Genomic DNA, 20,604 nt, shown 5'->3' on the forward strand with positions numbered 1-20,604 from the left:
GATTCTTTACCATCTGAGCCACCACAGATTCAATCCTTGAGAGTCAGCTGAACTCTGGGTGCTCTGGACAACCGCAAGCCTTGGTAAGCAGCCTGAGGTACAGCCTCATCCCTTACTGACTAGTAGAAACCATTTATGGAAAAAGATAAACAGGGCTATTGTTAAAATTCTTCCCACCTGAGTTATAGTAATGCAATCTTCAAGTAGTCAAATGAAAACTACTAATTCAGGGGTAACTAAATAGCAACCACAGATAAGATATATTTCTATGAATGAATTATTAACCTTCAATGGAGATACAGTCCAGCTCATCACAATGCTCTGCCAAAACTAGAGCAGGAGGTACTAAAATCATCTAGCTGTCAGGAAAGAAGTTCACTGTGTCCAAGAGATGCCAGACATTAACATAGCTTTCACTTAAAGTACACTCTGGTGGAACCCCCATATCTAGTAGCTACTGGTGTCCATAAATTTAAAAGTCTGCCTTTGGCAATGTTCTTCATAAATTTGCATTTTGATCTCCTGTGTCCTTCCTCCCATTTTTCCTCACTCATTGTCTCTCCCTTGCTTCTAGAGGAGTAGAATCTTTTACTTCTCTTCAAAACACACCATTACAAAAGGTGCTGCTGGAAAAAAAGGGGCGGGGGTGCGGAAGCGTTCCCTGGCTGTCCAGTGGTTAAGACTCTGCACTTTCACTTCTACGGACTCGGGTTTGACCCCTAGTTAGGAATCTAAGATCCTGCATGCCACGCAGTTAGGAAAAAAAAAAAAGGCTGCAGAAGAATATAGGGCTATACGCTGGCTCAGCACCCAAACCAGCCACCTTGGCTGTCCTGTGCCACTTCAGCCTGGCCTCTTACCTCTCTCTATCACAAAACAAAAGGAAGAAAGGTGAACCTTCTGTTTCCTCCACATCACACCTCCTACTTTTCCCAGTGCCTCTCCTCATCTATTCTTGGTTAAGGTGGCTCAGACAGTAAAGAATCCGCCTGCAGTGCAGGAGACCTGGGTTTGATTCCTGGATTGGGAAGATCCCCTAAAGAAAGGAAAGGCTACCCACTCCAGCATTCTGGCCTGGAGAATTCCGCGGACTATACAGTCCATGGGGTCACAAAGAGTCAGACACGATTGAGCAACTTTCACAAGGGTCAAAAGGACCAAAGTTCAAGTCCTGAATTAACCATGTGCTAGCTGTGAAACTTTGGGGAAGATGTTTAAACACTCTAAGCCCATTACCTGTCCCTAAAATGGCAAAAAGATTCGGGGCTGTAGCGAGTGCTGAGCCTGGCGCTCAGCACTCAGGGTAACTGTCAGAGGCTGCAGGTACTGTGACTCCTACTCCACGTGCTCTTTGGAGGCCTCAGAACACAGGGCAGCTCCCCAGTGGGCTGGGGTTGTGACTGCCTTCTTCCTGTGGTTAGCATCTGCTGTTTCGCCAAGGCTGCACTACCGCTGGCAGGCAGAACTTTCACATAGGAAATCTGAGGTTGCAAGGACAAGGTTTTTACATGTTTTTTCTCTGCGCTTCCACTGCACGGGGCTCAAGATAGGTACATCAATCTCCTTTTATCAGGCTTAGAGTTGAACACTAAAAGACAAGCTGCAACTCCTAAACTCTGTCTTACTAATCAGACTATGCAAACATCAACCTAAAAACTGATTCTTGGTTCTTTGAAAATCACTAAAATCTAAATATAAATAACACTCAGGCAGGACTTCTAATCTCATTTATGACAGGGATAAGCTCCATTTCAAATAAACTCAGGAGCCCTGTCCTGAATGATATGTGGGAAAGGGAGGGTCTTTTCCAATAGCAGGAAAAGGGAATGTCCCAATCTCCAGTGCTCTGCAGGCACTCCCCAGATCCAAGCTTTAAATAAATCTGGAGCCAAAACTTAAAGGAACAATTAACTTCAGTAACAAAGAAGATTTATTCTAATGACATACTTTACTGTCAGAAAGTTTACTACCACAGGCAGAAATAGCCCAGAAGGCAGAGAGAAGTTTTCAACAATGTGAATCCACTCCTCGTTTCCAACTTCAACTGGACTTTGGTCTTCTGACCCTTTTAGCCGACACAGGAAACATTCCTACCCCTCCCTTGATGACTCTGCCCCAGGTGGCACCTTCTTTATTACCTGGTGCTGGGCTTCGTTCTAGAAGGATGATCTTTCCATTGTGTGCATAAGGCATAAGCTGCCTTCAGAAAAAAACACTTGACCAGACAGGCAAGCATTAAAAAGTCTAACAGTGCCAAGTCAAGGACACAAAGCAACCAGGACTCTGACCCACAGCTGGTGGAAGTATAAGTTGGCACACCCACCTTGGAAAACAAGTGCGCATTATTACCTAGTGAAGATGAAGATGTACATACCCCATGGCACAGTATTAAATTCCTAGATATATGACCAGCACTCTCCAACTTACCAAAGACCTACAGTGTCCCTTCACAATGCTGAGAATTGGAGATCAAAAATGAGATAAAACCTGGAAACTGAGAATTTTGTGATGGAAATGTTATGTATCTGTCCTGTCCAATATGGGAGCCACCAGCCATATGTGACTACTGAGCACTTGAAATGTAGCTAATGATGAGCTGAAATTTTAATTTCATTTAATTTTAATAATTTTAATATAAGCAGTCACATACGGCTAGTGGCTATTCTAATATATAATGCAGCAAGAAACTCATAATATACGCCCCAAGACATATGCACAAGAATGCTCATTTCAGGATTATTTGAGATACATAGAACAGAGACAACCCAGATGTCCACCTGTAAGTAAATGGATAAGCTGCAGCACATGCATAAGATAGAATACTGCACACCAGTGAAAAAGAAAATTAATTCCATCTATAAGCATCAGTTCTGCTACATCTTAAAAATGGTGCTGAGGCAGGGAAAAAGTCACAAAAGAATTCAGAATGTGATGCATTTTTACAAGGTCCAAACACAAGTGTAACAAGTATTTGAAGAAAAACATTAGTGGTGCTGAAGTTAAAAAAATTTAAAAAACAGTCAATATTAATACAGAGACCAAGAGAGATTTCTGTATTAATATATGTAGCAATGGAGGGTACCATCTGGAAGGAGCATAGGGGGAGCTTCAGGACGTGGCTGACGTTCTGCTTCTGCCCTTTGATTGTTGTTTGCAGCACATATATTACACATATTGCTTTATGCTTTCAGATACGTCACAATATAAGAAGAAGAAAAGTACTATTAAGGTAGGATCACTGCTTCCTGCATTTCACCCACCAATTCCCCATCCATGTGTACACTGAGAGCTACTCCATGAAGGGAACCAGGTTTCACTTATCTGTACATCTCCAGTACCCAGCAGAGCAAAGGAGCACAGTAGATGCTACTTAAGCACCCAAAGAACAGAACCCAAATCTGAGAAAACCAGAATTCTCACAATCTAAAGTTGCTAGGTTTTGTCTGCCAGGTAATATCAGATACACATTCCCTAAGCTGTAACCAAAAAAATGTATTTCCTCCATTCTAAATGTGCTTTCCCTCACAGATCTGAAAGCAGAATGCCTTTTACAATCCAAGCTGTCTTTAAAAAGCGGTGTTCCTCAATGCAAAAGCTGAGGAATGGAAGCTCCATTAAGGAAGGACTGAGTCTCTCTGTTCATTTCTCTACCCCTAGAGGCTAGAATAGTGTTTGGCACACAGGAAGAGCTTGATAAGTAGCTGTTGAATGAAGAAAAAGCAATAGTTACCACTATTGCAAGCCTACTGTGTGTCTGAGTCTGTGCTAAAAAACTTCACATAGAGTATTTAATTTGTCCTTTACAATAACCTCAACACTTAGCAAGGTTAAGTTACTTGCCCAGGAACATACAGATAAGTACTAGCTATGGTGGATAAGTACTAGCTGTGGTGGATAAGTACTAGCTGTGGTGGCAACTTACTTAAAGTGGCAAAGGCAGGATTCAAATATCATCTCCCAGACTCCAAAGCCCATGCTCTTATTAAACACAATGCTATATCACCACTCAAATAAAACAAAGTCAAGCTATCTTCCTTCTCAGATTTTAAAAACAAACATTAAAAGAAGATGTTGCACACAGTAAGTGAGTTCATATTAGCTGACTCATATTAGCTGACGGTGATGTTTACAGGGAACTTGAATTAGAACTTGTGTCAGCCAGAGACAGAAGGGATGAGCAAGGCCATCTCAACAGTCAGCCAGGCTTCTCCCCATGTCCACCCAACCTCATAATAAAATTAGTTCACTTACTGGCTCTTACACATAAACACACGCCCTTGACACCAGCAAGTACTATTTCTAAATGTTATAAATGCCTAAAGGGGACAGAGTTATCCCATCAAAGGGATCATCTTATTATAGAGAACTTAAAAGTCCATTTGATCCAACCTCTAGGCAAGAGACTGACATTTTTAACCTCATTTTCATGGCAGCTGAAGTTAACTTCAGTCCTCTGAGAAGTAACTGGTTGAAGCTGAGACCAGAAACTAGGTCTCCTACTTCCTGGGTTCACCTTGTTCTCTTCTCTCAATCACAGTGGAAGAAGCCAGTCAGGATTTGTTAAGGTCCCTCTCTAGGCAGCTATATTAATCTAAGTCCTTTATGTAGATTATCCTCTTTAAATCCTCTTACCTGTTCTGGGAGTTAGATATCATCCCAAGTACAAGATGAGGAAACTGAGGTTCAGAAAAATAAAGTAACTTACCACGGGTAACACACTTGGCATCAGTTACTTAAGCCAGACTGGTTCCACCTCACCCTGCAGATCTGCAAAGTAAAGGAAAAAACAACGAACATCAATATATTAACAGAATGCTACAAAGTGCTTTCAAGTTACTGAAAACAAAAGGAAATGTAAACTTCTGAAAAGAAAATATCTTTAAATTATGCAAGCTTGAATATGCCCCAAATATTTTCACTCAGGACCGGAGTTTGGTTAAATGCTAATAATGTAAGCACTAACCAACTATGAAGATGTCACCTCTAAAAGTGAACTTACAGTTAGCTCAGTTGGTTAGAGCATAATGCTAACAGAGAACCTAGAGACATAGATTTAAAAATTCCTAGCATTTGTAAGTAGATGTAAAAGTAAAAATAGAGTTACTTTTAAATCTCCCATTTAGGTTAAAAAGATAACTTTTGAAAAATAATTCAATTTTTTCCATGTACCACACATATTATAGCATATTTTGCCACAACTGTTTTGAAGCCTTCCTTATTTTTCCTTCCTTCTCATCACATCCTCTTTCATGCAAAACAAGATGGGACTATCTAAGAGGCACCTTAGTCTCTCAAAAAAAAAAAAAAAGTGCTGTATGATTTTAAGATAGTGTAATCATAACTTTATTTCTACATAATGTAAGCAACTGCCATGAAATTTGGAGAATATTACTTTTATTTCTGAAATGGAAACAAAACTATCTTGTATCTCTAATAGTGGTGCAACTCTCATTATGTAAAGGGAAAAAAGCTTCTATTATGTGGATTTTAAGAAATTTAAATTTGTTACTCAGAATGAAATGCTATAACCAATGGCTCCAACCACACCATTTGGAACGTTCTGAAATCTCTTTTTTCACAAATAAGATCCCAACTACTCACTGAAAAAGTAAAACTGGCTGCTAACCAACTGTGTTTCTTTCTTTCATGCCAGAGGAGTTCTGTCAAAGAGGTTTCTAGTCTTCCTCTTTGATTCCTTCATCCTTTCTCCAGAAGGTTCCTAGCCTCCATGCGGTCAGACAATGATGTGTAATTTTTCTATTTTGCTTTAAAAGGGGGTTAAATATATTACTCTATTTTTCTAACATACAATGCCGCCCCCCGTAAAAGAAAGTAGGGAGAGAGACAGCTTCACAGTAATCGCCTACTAAAACAAGACAGCATCTCTCTTCAGAGTCACTGCATTTTAAAAGGGTGTTAATTCCCATTTTATTTCGCTTTTCTTTCTTCTCAGTCTGGAGTTTAAAAAGCAGCCCACTTGATGTTATCAAATCATCAGATGAAAGGTTCTAGAAATAGCTTCCTATTTGTGGAAAGAGTCAGGAGACACAAAAATGGAAGAGAGCGCTTGAATCGTCTTTCCTAAAGCATTCGTGCGTAATGAATGCAAGCAAAATCCTGGAAGGCTTAGCTCTGAATTTAAGATACTTCCAAATGGGGCTGACTTAAAAGCTAAAGTGAAGTGCAATCAGAAAACAATCAGAAACACTGAGACACCAAAAGCAAAGTTCAAATACACATTTTCCCGGTGCCACGGAGCATACCCCGAACCAAACCACAGTTGCTTTAGGTGCGGTCTCTACAGCAGCTCCGGGTTGGTCTGTTTCAGGTTACACCTGCCCGGTGTGCCCACTCCACACGTTCATAAATGGCTCAAAGTGCCACCTGCCCCCGAACGTCCCAGTTCCTGACACCCCCGCGACCGTCCGCGCACTTACGTGTCCGCACACACACACGCACACACACGTGTCCACACACACCCTCGCCCCAGCTCCGCCCAGGAGGCGGACTCCGACCAGGCGAACCCGGCACGGAATCGGCGAAGTGGGTGTTGCCGGGAACCGCGGTCGCCGAGCCCCCAGACCGCAGAGCAAACTCCTCGCGGAGCCGGAGTCCCTCAAAACGCAGAGGCCTCGGCGGCTCCCATTTCGCCAGGAAGCTTCCGGGCCCTTCACCGCAACGGTGTCACCCGAGCCCCGGAATTTAAATAGGGGCAGGCGAGGAGGAAGGGGAGGATCCTCTTTTTGACTTTCTGCGTCGCAATTCCTCCCAGTTTGCAGGCACCCTAGTCGGGGTGGGGGGCGCTCCCGTCTTTAAAGAGGCTTCCGGCCTCTCCGGGCGCCTGGGCTCTTCAGGTCAGAAGGAGAGCTCTGAAAACGCCTGGAAGGCGTACACGAGGCAGAGGGGCACCCTGCCCGCCCCGCCCCGGCGCAGCCCCGCCGCCCGCGTCCTGCAGGCACTGAAGGCGCCTGGCCCCGACCTCCCCGCGCGCCCGGCTCCGGGTCGCCGCGGAAAGCGCCTGGCAGCCGCAGCCGCGCCTCCGGGAGCCAAGCGCTGACAGCTGAGCCGCGCCGAACGCGGCGGGCGCGCGGCTGCAGGCGCGCGGCTGCAGCCCCGCGGTGCCCTCCTTCCTAGAACCCCAGCCCCCGCCCCGCGCACCTCGGCAGCAGCCGAACCGCCGCTCGGGATTCCGGCTGTGACAGCTCCACCGACCCGGCTTAGGGTTTCTCCGATTTCGGCGTCACAATAATAAGGAAGTTTCCTCGCAAGCCTGCGGGCGGCGGAATGCGCTGGGTAAAGGACGGCCCGGCCGGCCAATGGGCTTCCTTCTGGGGCGGACCTACACCAATGGTGGCCGCGGTGGAGCCGGAGGCGGGGCGGCGAGATCCGCGGGCTGGTAGCCGGGAAAGGCCCAGGCCCTGGAGGGAGGCGGGGGCAGCCCACGGTGACAAGACCACCGCAGGCTCGGCGAGGGAACAGCGGCGTCGGTTTGTATCGGCGAAGATCCGACTGCAAGATACAGAGCATTAGCGCTGGAACTGGATTGCTTTTCACTGGCGGAGAAGGGAGGGACACTAATCAGCGGTTGGTTTTTCAGGTTCTGAGCTCTGAGTCTTAATATTTGTGCGGAGGTGGTCAGAAGCCTTGGGCATAGCGGGTAAAGCTAGAGGTGATAATTGAGGGTGCGTTGTTAAGCACTGTATTCCATCCACAATGGAGGAGTCTTGTTTCACTCGTCTTCGGAGGACTGGAGGAAGCGCCAAGCCGAAAGCCGGGCTGCGCAATGGGACAGGCGGGAAGGAGGTCGGCGCTTTCCTGGGAACCTCGCAGAGAGTTGGGGTGGAAGAGAAAAGCGGCGCAGCAACAGCAGCAACGGACTTGGGGAAGACTAGCGGGGTTGCTGAGAAGCATGAAAAGAAATCAGCGGGAGATCTGAGAGGCACTAAGTGGCCTAAAACCCAGTAATAGATAAAGAAGTTTGTCCTCCCCTACTTTCCCTGGCGCTGAATCTCAGAGCTTCCGTCTCCTCCCCAAGGTCACAGTGCTTTCCGAGTTACCCTGATCCTTGTCTGATCCACAGATAATCTTGTGAAGAAAACATTCTCATAAAAGTGACTTCATGATTCTACCGCACCACCTCCCATACCCCTAAATATGCAACACAGAACAGAAATACAGGGAAAGTACTATTTTAACTCAAAGGAATGACTTAACTCCTGGAAGAATTTTTGTAACCTACCATTTGAACTGGGAAGGTCCTGTGAGGCCAGATTCTTCCCAAGGACATTCAAATCAGGTCAGGTCTGCAGTTATCTTTGAGAATTAACTAGACTGACCAAGCAGAAAAGAAGTTTTGGGGAGTAATACATCCTGGGGATGGGGCACTGTTGGCTGGCATATAAGCTGTCACTGACATGTGGCAAGTTGTCATACGCTGCTGTGACAAGGCAAGAAAGCAAGATCGCAGTTACCAGGTAGCTAACTGTCATCTATGAAAATGATTCCCACCTTTGAAGTTTGAATCACACTGGATACCTTTTTAGAAACTCCAGGGACAAGATTAACACAATTCCCTTATGCTCCAGAGATGTGGCGGCTTCACAAAAGTCCAGGTCTCTTACAAAGACATAATCCCAATTCAGCGATGGTATCACCAAAAAGAATTGGAGGAATGGCAAAAAGAAATCACTGTGGGAAGGAGGTTTCCCCATGGTCGAGAAGGAAAGAATAAGAGTCTATTTTCATGTCCTGTATATGAGGTTTGTAGTAGCATTTAGGTCAATATCTCTGACTCGTGGTTTTTCATATGAAATTTTATCTTGAAAAAAAAGTTGGTTACCTGAGGCTCAAGTATGGAGTTGGGATAGTAGTCAGAATTACAAACTGAGGTACTATAAAGGTCCTTACCAAATAAACATCCAGAACCCTGGGAACTTACTTTTATAGAATAATCAGTGACTGTACACACTCCACTTCATTTTAATTTCTTAACTGAACCAATGTAAAATTGCAGTTTCCTCAATAAGCATGTCCTGCTCCATTTACCAAAATGGCTTTAAATGACCCCAGCAACAACAATAGTCCTAAGAGCAGATATTTAAACTGGCTTGAAGAGGTACCATGGTTTACTTTTTCTATTTCTGTAGCTCTGTCTTCCATCCATTTTTTTCTGACTTCCACATGTTCTCTACCAGATACACTCTACACTGAGCATCAAAATGGAACAGTCCCTATAGTCTTGGAGGGGGAGGCAAACATTAACCAAATAGTCATAATAAGAACTAGACAGTCACTAATCATAAGAAATTGTCCAAAAGAAAAACATTCATGTTAAACATATTTAACCCCAACAAGAACTGTAAACAGAATTGAGCTCCAGTTAATGCTATGTATGCTGAAGTATTTAGGAGGCAATATCTGATGTTGGCAACTTATTCTGAAAATATTTTTATTTTAAAAGATGGACTGACAGATGAATGAAGGGATGGATAGATATGTGATAAATCACGTACAGCAAAAATGTTAAGTATAGATTAACATGGTAGGTAGATGGGTGTTCACCATGCATTACTGCCAACTTTTTTGTGTGTTTGGAAAGTTTATATTAAAAATTGTTGTGAGTGAAGTGAAAGTTGCTCAGTTGTGTCCGAATCTTTGTGACCCCATGGACTATGTCCTATACAGTCCATGGAATTCTCCAGGCCAGAATACTGGAGTGAGTAGCCTTTCCCTTCTCCAAGGGATCTTCCCAACGCAGGGATTGAACCCAGGTTTCCCGCGTTGCAGGCAGATTCTTTACCAGTTGAGTCACAAGGGAGGCTCCCCCAAAAACTGTTGGAACACCAAAAATAAATAATCAAACAAACAAATAAATAGTGGGGTAAAGTCTAAAATAACCTTTGACAAGCAGAAGGGATCACATGGTCCAGCTGAAGCACTGAGCATCAATAAGGCATCTCCAATGGCAAGGGCCATTCCCAAGCCTGCTGCACCTCCACCTGAACGGACATTGATTTGCTCCGTTCTTCACAACTTCTTGAATGCATATGCCTATTTTTGAATTGAAAGAAATTTTAGCGCAGTAAAGCGCAGTAGGAATAAAGTTCTCTGTATTTACTTACACTGCAGACAAACTTTAACTTGGTAAAATTTTGACAGAGACAAACTTCTGGTAAATCAGATTAAACACGTGGGGAAACAGGGAGTTTCCTGGCTGTCCAGTGGTTAGGACTGGGCAGCTTTCACTGTGGTGACCCAAGTTCTACCCCTGGTCAGGAAACAAAGATCCCACAAGCCTCATTATGTGGCCAAAACCAAAAAAAGGGGGGAAAAACCAGGCCATCCACAATATTCTGTCCTACAGGCATATTTTTGAGGAACAGGTGTCTTCATCTCTAGAAAGGGAAAGCAATGATTATTTAGCAGGTAATGGGTATGCACCCTGTAAAAGTACACAATCACAACAGTGTTTCTTGGTACCACAGAGCCTCCAACAAATTACACATTTTGTCAGTCAAGTCAATACTCAACGGAAAAATTGGTTGTAAAACAGTTCTCATATTTTTTTGGTTGTTTAATAGAGTTTATCAAAGAGGCCTATATATTCCCAGGATGGTTGTCTGAGGAGCCCTTACAAATAGCTGAGAAAAGAAAAGGAGCAAAAGGCAAAGGAAAAAAGAAAGATATACCCATTTGAATGCAGAGTTCTAAAGAATAGCAAGAAGAGATAAAAAAAAAACCTTCCTCAGTGATCAGTGCAAAGAAATAGGGGGAAACAATAGCATGGGAAAGACTAGAGATCTCGTCAAGAAAATTAGAGATACCAAGAGAACATTTCATGCAAAGATGGGTACAATAAAGGACAGAAATGGTATGGACCTAACAGAAGCGGGAGATATTAAGAAGAGGTGGCAAGAATACATAGAAGAACTGTGCAAAAAAAAAGATCTTTATGACCCAGATAACCACGATGGTGTGATCACTTACCTGGAGCCAGACATCCTGGAATGCACAGTCAAGTGAGCCTTAGAAAGCATCACTACAAAAAAGCTACTGGAGGTGATAGAATTCCAGTTGACCTATTCCAAATCCTAAAAGATAATGTTGTGAAAGTGCTGCATTCAATAAGCCAGCAAATTTGGAAAACTCAGCAGTGGCCACAGGACTGGAAAAGTTCAGTTTTCATTCCAATCCCAAAGAAAGGCAATGTTTCCAAAGAACGTTCAAACTACCGCACAATTGCACTCATCTCACATGCTACCAAAGTAATGCTCAAAATTCTCCAAGTTAGTGTTCAACAGTATGTGAACCTAGAACTTCCAGATGTACAAGCTGTATTTAGAAAAGGTAGAGAACCAGAGATCAAATTGCCAACATCTGTTGGATCATTGAAAAACCAAGAGAATTCCAGAAAAACATCTACTTCTGCTTTACTGACTATGCCAAAGCCTTTGACTGTCTGGATCACAACAAACTGTGAAAAATTCTTAGAGATGGGGATACCAGACCACCTTACCCACCTCCTGAGAAACCTGTATGCAGGTCAGAAGCAACAGTTAGAACCAGACATGGAACAATGGACTGATTCAAAATTGGGAAAGGAGTACATCAAGGCTATTCTTTGTCACCTGCTTATTTAACTTATATGCAGAGTACATCATGTGAAATGCCAAGCTGGATGAAGCACAAGCTGGAATCAAGATTGCCAGGAGAAATAACAATAACCTCAGATATGCAGGTGACAGCACCCTTATGGCAGAAAGCAGAAAGGAACTAAAGAGCCTTTTGATGAAAGTCAAAGAGGAGAGTGAAAAAGTTGGCTTAAAACTCAACATTCAAAAAATGAAGACCATGGCATCCGGTCCCATCACTTCATGGCAAATAGATGGGGAAACACAATAAAAAGAGTGACAGACTTTATTTTCTTGGACTTCAAAATCACTGCAGTTGATGACTGCAGCCATGAAATTAAAAGATGCTTGCTTCTTGGAAGAAAAGCTATGACAAACCTAGACAGCTTATTAAAAAACAGAGTCATTACTTTGCCGACAAAGGTCCATCTAGTCAAAGCTATGTTTTTTCCAGTAATCATGTATGGATGTGAGAGTTGGAACATAAAGAAAGCTGAGCGCTGACGAATTGATGCTTTTGAACTGTGGTGTTGGAGAAGACTCTTGAGAGTTGCTTGAACTGCAAAGCGATCCAACCAGTCCTGAATATTCATTGGAAGGACTGATGCTGAAGCAGATGCTTCAATACTCTGGCCACCTGATGCAAAGAACTGACTCACTGGAAAAGACTCTCACGCTGGGAAAGATTGAAGGCAGGAGGAGAAGGGGATGACAGAAGATGAAATGGTTGGATGGCATCACTGACTCAATGGACATGAGTTTAAGGAAACTCCAGAAGTTGGTGATGGACAGGGAAGCCTGGTGTGCTGCAGTCCATGGGGTGGCAAAGAGTCAGACATAACTGAGTGACTGAACTGAACTGAAATTATCTAGGGTTATTGAAAACTGTCCTGTAATACATCACATTAATTTATTAATGTGAAAAAATAACTTGGAAGAAAGATATGATAAATCAATATTTCCATCAATAAAATAATCCTTAAGTATTTATTAAAAGTCTTCTATATGTAGAGGACAAGAAGCATCCTTCCTGACTACAAAGATCCTACAGTCATTATGACTAATCCTTTGTTTTTCTTGAAACTATTCATAATTTATGTTTGTATTTGTTCTTATCAAGCCATTTGGATGAGACACAAGCACCTTAGATATAAAAAACTCACTACTGTCATATAGGTGGAAATTAATTAACATTAACAAGATTTGATGGTTGAGCATTTCCTAAGAATGCCTTTAGGGTGAGCTTTGGTTTGTCCCTGAAGATTGCGTGAAATAGAACCTTGGAGCAATTGCATAGTTCATGTTGCAATGAGTGTGATTCATTAATACTTTTCTTAATCCTAGCAGAGGCATCTGCAGTGTGTTGCCTGATTTCTCCCTCTCATTTTTACTAAATAAACCTATACTTTTAGCATACTCCAGAAGAAATAAGTAATCAATGCAGTTACATCTGTAAAGTTGATGTATACTATAACATAATGTAATTTACTTAATATGTCTGTAAAAAAATAAAATAAAACAGTATTGTTTGTGTTTCCAAACCTTATGGCTATCCCCTTGTATAAAGGGGAATGTATTAACTGGTATATAACTTTCTATTGGCCTTTGGCATTTTGTTTTCATCCTATATGTATACACCATGCTTTCTGAATTTGTGTGCCATTAGACACAACCAAGCATGCAGTGAAAGGTGTTAGTCACTCAGTCAGGTCTAACTCTGCAATGCTATGAACTGTAGCCCACCAGGCTCCTCTATCCATGGGATTCTGCAGGCAAAAATACTGGAAAAGGTGCCATTTCTTTCTCCAAAGGATCTTCCCGACACGGATGGAACCTGCATTTCTGGTGTCTTCTGCACTGGCAGGCAGATTCTTTACCACCAGTCCAACTGGGAAGCCTTTTCTGGATTTAACAATATATTAAACGTCTTCAATAGATTTAAATACTATTCTACATCAGTTTAAACAATGCAAATATCCACAAAATATACTATAAGTTAATCTGTTTTCCACTTATTGAATGTTTAAATTATTTTCAATCCTTTGCCATTATAAACAATAGTGCAACATAACTACACATGATGAACACAGCAAAATATCTGCCCTCAGTCTTGATTATTTCCTTAAGATAAATTTCTAAAAGTGCAAATGCTAAGTTAGGCAGAACACAGTCTCTTTAAGTTCTTGTAATGTATTGCCAATATATCTCTAACAAAGGATAACACCAGCCAAGTACCTATGCAGTATTTAAGTAGCCTCTGTCCACTTACCAGTAATGAGGTTGTTTTGTTTCGGTTTGTTTTGGTTTACATTTTTCTTTATGGTACTAATTTTGTAAGCCACCATAAGTCTCAACTAGAACAAAAAAAAAAATCTTCTAGTAAAGTAAAAAGCCCTGTGGTACACATCTAAAAATCAGCTTAACTGTTTCTAAATAGTCATATCGAAAATTAGCTACATGCATAAAAATGTATGATTGAAGTGGCTGGTCTTTTGCTGAAATTCTGTCTGAGATCATATGAGTCCCCCAATCCTTCCATATATCTGCCAAAAATAAAAGATTCCAGAAAGGAAGTTCTGTACAAATTCAAACTGTTGTTAATCATTTTCATGTTCAATGCATTGAACAAGCTAGTAACAATGGGTTGCATTACACACAAGCTAGTAACAATGGGTTGATGGTTCACCGAGTTTCATAGCAAACTAAAAAGCAAAACATCAGAATTTGTGTCATCCAGCAATAGAACGGTAGCTGGAGAAGGTATTTATTGTCCCTTTCTAAAAAAAAGAAACTTTAGTGTAATGATTTCTAGCATCCATTATGGTCCAATCACGTTTGCCATCAACTACCTTGTTACATGTACCAGTGTGTCCCACGTGTTATCGAAGAAAGTGTTCTTACTAACCAACCATCAGGTAGGCATTCACTTTCATAGCCTTTAGGGGTAGATTTGTACCATTCCATCCAAGTCCTTGCCTTTTTAATTACTTGGATAAAATTTCAAGGTAAATATCTAACTGTCAGGCTAGAACCAACTAAACTGACCTGTCCAGTACCTGAAATGAAACATACACCCTGGGCCTTATTAGCACTAAGTTCTGATGAAATGTACTGATATTTCTGAGGGTAAATGGGTTGGAGGGTGTCGTGGATTAAATATTTCCCTCCAAAATTCATGTCTACATAAAAATTTCAGAATGTGAACATATTTGGAATAGAGTCCATTAAGATGAGGTCATACTGGATTAGGAAGGCCCTAAATCCAACAACTGGTATCCTTATAAGAAGGCCATGTGAACACACAGAAACACACAGGTAAAGCATCATGTGACGATGGAGATAGAAACTGGAGTGACCAAGTCAAGGAATGCCAAGCAACCACCAAAAGTGAGGGAAAAGGTACAGAGAAAAGATTCTCCATCAGAGCTTCTAGGAGAAACCAACTGCAAAACTGTTATTTTGAGCTTCAGCCTCCAAAATCATGAGATAATACATTTCTGCTGTTTTAAGCCATCCAGTTTGTGCTACAAAAGTAATACCTACATATATATATATATTCTTTTTTAGATTCTTTTCCCTTCAGTTCAGTTCAGTCGCTCAGTCATGTCCGACTCTTTGCAACCCCATGGACTGTAGCACACCAGGCCTCCCTGTCCATCACCAACTCCCGGAGTTCACTCAAACTCACGTCCATCAAGTCGGTGATGCCATCCAGCCATCTCATCCTCTGTCATCCCCTTCTCCTCCTGCCTTCAATCTTTCCCAGCATCAGGGTCTTTTCAAATGAGTCAGCTCTTCTCATGAGGTGGCCAAAGTATTGGAGTTTCAGCTTCAGCATCAGTCCTTCCAATGAATATTCAGGACTGATTTCCTTTAGGATTGACTGGTTGGATCTCCTTGCAGTCCAAGGGACTCTCAAGAGTCTTCTCCAACACCACAATTCAAAAGCATCAATTCATCAGCGCTCAGCTTTCTTTATGTTCCAACTCTCACATCCATACACGACTACTGGAAAAACCATAGCTTTTACTAGACGGACCTTTGTCGGCAAAGGTCTTTTCCCTTATAGGGTATTATAAGATATTGAGTATTATTCCCTGTGCTATACAGTAGATCCTTGTTGTTTATCTATTATATATATAATAATGTATATATGTTAATCCTAAACTCCTAATTTACCTCTCATTACCCCTGCTATCTTTGGTACCCATAAGTTTTTTATTTTTAATTGGAGTATAATTGCTTTACAATATTGTGTCAGTTTCTGCCCTATGTTAATCAGGCATAGGTATACATTTGTCCCCTCCCCCTTGAACCTCCCTCCCACCTCCCACCCCATCCCACCCCTCTATTTTGTCAGAGATCACCAGGTTGAGCTCCCTGCATCACACAGCAAATTCCCACTGGCTATCTATTTTACATGTAGTAATGTACGTGTTTCAATGTTATTCTTTCAAGTTGTCCCTCCACCTCCTTCCCCCAAAGTGTTCACAAGTCTGTTCTCTATGTCTGCGTCTCCACTGCTGCCCTGAAAATAGGTTTTTCAGGACCATCTTTCTAGATACCATATATATGTGTTAATATACAATATTTGTTTTTCTCTGACTTATTTCATTCCGTATAATAGGCTCTAGTTTCATCTACCTCAGTAGAACTGACTCAAATACTTTCCTCTCTATGGACGAGTAATATTTCATTGTATGCATGTACCACAACCTCTTTACCCATTCATCTGTCAATGGACTTCTAGGTTGCTTCCATGTCCTAGCTATTGTAATTAATGCTTTAATGAACTCTGGGGTATATGTGTCTCTTTCAATTACGGTTTTCTCAAGGTATATGCCCAGAATTGGGATTGTTGGATCATATAGTAGTTTTAGTCCTAGTTTTTTAAGGAATTTCCATACTTTTCTCCATAGTGGCTGTATCAATTTATATTCCCACCAACAATGCAAGAGGGTTCCCTTTTCTCCACACTCTCTACAGAATTTGTTTGTAGATTTTTTGATGATGGCCATTCTGACCAGTCTAAGGTGATACCTGATTGTAGTTTTGATTTGCATTTCTCTAATAATGAGTGATATTGAGCATCTTTTCATGTGCTTACGAGCCATCTGTATGTCTTCTTTGGAGAAATATGTTTTTAGGTCTTCCACCACTATTTCATAGAGTTGTTTATTTTTCTGGTATTGAGCTGCATAAGCTGCTTGTATAATTTGGAAATTAATCCTTTGTTAGTTGTTTCATTTGTTATTATTTTCTCTCATTATGAGGGTTGTCTTTTCACCTTGTTTATAATTTCTTTGCTGTGTGAAAGCTTCTAATTAAGTTCCACTTATTTTTTGTGTTGTTGTTGGTTTTATTTCCATTATTCTATGAGGTGGGTCATAGATAATTATGTCAAGGAGTGTGCTATCTATGTTTTCCTCTAGGAGCTTTTTGATTTCTGGCCTTACATTTAACTCTTTAATCCATTTTGAGTTTATTTTTATGTGTGGTGTTAGGAGGTGTTCTAGTTTCACTCTTATACATGTAACTGTCCAGTTTTCCCAGCACCACTTATTGAAGAGGCTATCTTTTCTCCAATGTATATTTTGGCTTCCTTTTCAAAGATAAGGTGCGAGGGTTTATCTCTGGGCTTTATATTTTGTTCCATTGGCTATATTTCTGCTTTTGTGCCAGTAGTATACTGTCTTGATGACTGTAGCTTTGCAGTATAGTCTTAAGTCAGAAAGGTTGATTCTTCTAGCTCCATTTTTCTTTCTCAAGATTGCTTTGGCTATATAAGGAATTTAGGAAAATGGTACTGAAGAATTTATTTGCAGGGAAGCAATGGAGAAACAGACAGAGAACGGACTTATGGACATGGGGAGAGGGGAGGAGAGGGTGAGATGTATGAAGAGAGTAACATGGAAACTTACATTACCATATGTAAAATAGATAGCCAACGGGAATTTGCTGTATGTCTAAGGAAACTCAAACGGGCTCTGTATCAATCTGGAGGGGTGGGATGCAGAGGGAAATGGGAGGGAGGTTCAAAAGGGAGGGAATATTTTATACCTATGGCTGATTCATGTAGAGGTTTGACAGAAAACAACAAAATTCTGTAAAGCAATTATCCTTCAATTAAAAAATTAATTAATTAAAAAAAAAGATTGCTTTGGCTATTCGGGATCTTTTGTGTTTGGTAACCATAATTCTTTTTTTCAGTGTCTGTGAATCTATTTCTGATATGTTGCCCTTTCTGTTTCCTCTTGCTCTTTGCCTATCCCCTTCTGTCCTCTTATCAGATCAGATCAGTCGCTCAGTCGTGTCCGACTCTTTGCGACCCCATGAATCGCAGCACGCCAGGCCTCCCTGTCCATCACCAACTCCCGGAGTTCACTCAGACTCACGCCCATCGAGTCAGTGATGCCATCCAGCCATCTCATCCTCTGGCGTCCCCTTCTCCTCCTGCCCACAATCCCTCCCAGCATCAGAGTCTTTTCCAATGAGTCAACTCTTCACATGAGGTGGCCAAAGTACTGGAGTTTCAGCTTTAGCATCATTCCTTCCAAAGAAATCCCAGGGCTGATCTCCTTTAGAATGGACTGGTTGGATCTCCTTGCAGTCCAAGGGACTCTCAAGAGTCTTCTCCAATACCACAGTTCAAAAGCATCAATTCTTCGGCACTCAGCCTTCTTCACAGTCCAACTCTCACATCCACACATGACCACAGGAAAAACCATAGCCTTGACTATGCATACTATTAATGCATGATTCTCAATTTTCTTTTTTGACCTTCTATCCTTTTGAGAATCTGATGAAACTTATATGCTGTCCCCACAAAATTGGTGCATATATTCACATAAGATTTAATAATAACTCACATAAGATTTCTAGATTGTTCATGGACTCTTTACCTCAACCATTTACCAAATCTAAGAATCTTCTAAGCTCATTCATACTAATATGTAATAATAATACATGTAATATGTAATAATACTTGGCCATTCTCTCCCAGAAGGGAATTTTAAATGAAGTGAGTTCATCTCTAACTAATATAACATATCTAAAGGATATAAGCATCATTGGGCAATGTGGGGGCTGCATTTTCCTCCTAAGGGCCCCTCCCTGAAGCCCCCAAATCAAACCCTCATATAAGGTAGGCTTGATTTTACATACCCTCCCTGGAACACAGGCAAAAAAATATAATTGACTCATGTTTTCCCCCAGAAATTAATGCCACCATAATCTAGACTCAGAATCTTGGAATTACTTTGATTCTCAGAACTTCTCCTTTCATCTAGTCATTCGTCAGAAACCATTTTTCTTTATAAGGTCTTTCATATCCATCTCTTCCTCCATGTATTAATTTCCTATTGCTTCTATTTCTTTGAGCCCCTTTTTTATAACAAATTGCCAGCTACTTAGTGACTTAAAACAACACAAATTTATTCTCTTCTATAGGGATAAAATCAAGGTTTTGGCAAGGCTGATTCCTTCTAGAAGCTCCAGAGGAGAATCTGTTTCTAACAGCAGCTTCTAGAAGCTGCTCACATTCCTGAGCTTGTGTCCACATTACTCCAATCTCTATTTCCATTGTAACATAAAGTTCTCCTAACATTGACCATCCTGCCTCTCTCTTATAAAGACCTTTGTCTTTATAATATCCAGATAGGCTAGGGTGATTTCCCATTTCAAGATTCTTAATCACCTCTGTGGGGCTTCCCAGGTGGTGCTAGTGGTAAAGAACCTGCCTGCCAAGGCAGGAGATATAAGAGACACAGGTTCAATCCCTAGGCTGGGAGTACACCCTGGAGGAGGAAATAGCAATTCACTCCAGTATTCTTTCCTGGGAAATCCCATGGACAGAGGAGCCTGGCAGGCTACAGTCCATGGGATCACAAAGAGTTGGACACAACTGAAGTGACTTAGCACGCACACATGCAATCACATCTGCAAAGTCCCTTTTACCATTTAAGAGAGTATATTCACAGGCTCTGGGCATTAGGACATGAACATCTTTGGGGGACAATATTCTACATCATTTCTTCCTCAGCCCCAGTTTTGGTCCTTATCTGTACCCCTGGAATATGTCAACATTTTCCTAATTGGCTTTCCTGACCCCTGCCTCTGTCCCAATTCCTTTGGTCATTCTAGATGTGATAAATATTCAGCAAAAATTAGTTCTTCATCCTGGTCTTCACCCATTCCAAGACCCTGACCTTAGTTTACTTTGGTCCAATATTGTTCACTCCAATTAAACTGATCTCTACACTCTTCCCCTACACACACACACACACAAACACATTAATGGAGAGACCTATCCAGCATTTTCAGGGAATTCCTCCCTGAAGAGAAAACCTATAAGGTTAAATTTTAAGGATGTAAAGAGATGCCAAATAGGGTAAGAGCATCCCTGGCAGAGGGAAGAGCATATGTGAAAGTTGTGTGGCTGAGAAGAGCTTGTCCTTGTTATGCAATGAAAGGAGTGCCAGATTGCCAATGTGACTGGGGCAGAGTGAGCAGAGAAGGGAGGGGCAGGAGATCACTGCAGAGGAAAAGGCAGGGACATATCATGCCGAGCTTTATAGGGGTTTTAATTTTATTACAAGTGCAATGAGAAACCCCTGGAAGGTTTTGAATAGATCACTAGTTCCTGGTGAGATGGCAAAGAACGGAAGGGGAACAACAGTAGAACTAGAAAGACCAGTTAGGGGGTTATTGAGGTGATTATAGGAATCCAGACTAGAAACAGCCGTGGCTTGGGTTCAGATAATGGCAGTCGAGTTAAGAGAAGTAGATGTAGCCATGATCTATTTTGGAGGTAGCCCAGAAGGGATCTGGAGGGTTGAGAGAGGAAAACCAAAGAGAAGTCCTAGATTTCTGGCTTCAGCAGCTGGTTAGATGGCCGTGATGCACTTACTAAGGTGAAGAAGGTTGAGAGACAAACAGGTTTTAGAATGTAAACACCGTCCTCTAAAAGTATAAG

The 20,604-nt window shown here is 41.7% G+C and overlaps 1 protein-coding gene across 4 annotated transcripts in view; it reads right to left on the reverse strand.

Annotated features, from left to right (window-relative positions):
- The window catches only part of HERC3 (HECT and RLD domain containing E3 ubiquitin protein ligase 3), a 198,292-nt gene that overhangs the window by 139,035 nt on the left and 38,653 nt on the right, over positions 1–20,604 (reverse strand). Inside the window, exons 1-2 of one of the 4 annotated variants that reach the window (XM_019962470.2) lie at positions 7,159–7,310; positions 4,706–4,767 (exon numbers count right to left, since the gene is read on the reverse strand). The gene's annotated coding sequence lies outside the window, so the exon portion shown is untranslated. Of the gene's footprint in view, positions 1–4,705; positions 4,768–6,263; positions 6,375–6,437; positions 6,874–7,158; positions 7,311–20,604 lie in introns of those variants that run through there. The other 3 variants (XM_070790896.1, XM_019962471.2, XM_070790897.1) reach the window with 3 other exon arrangements.

This window comes from Bos indicus, chromosome 6 (assembly GCF_029378745.1).
Source record: "Bos indicus isolate NIAB-ARS_2022 breed Sahiwal x Tharparkar chromosome 6, NIAB-ARS_B.indTharparkar_mat_pri_1.0, whole genome shotgun sequence".
Classification (NCBI taxonomy): Eukaryota; Metazoa; Chordata; class Mammalia; order Artiodactyla; family Bovidae; genus Bos; species Bos indicus.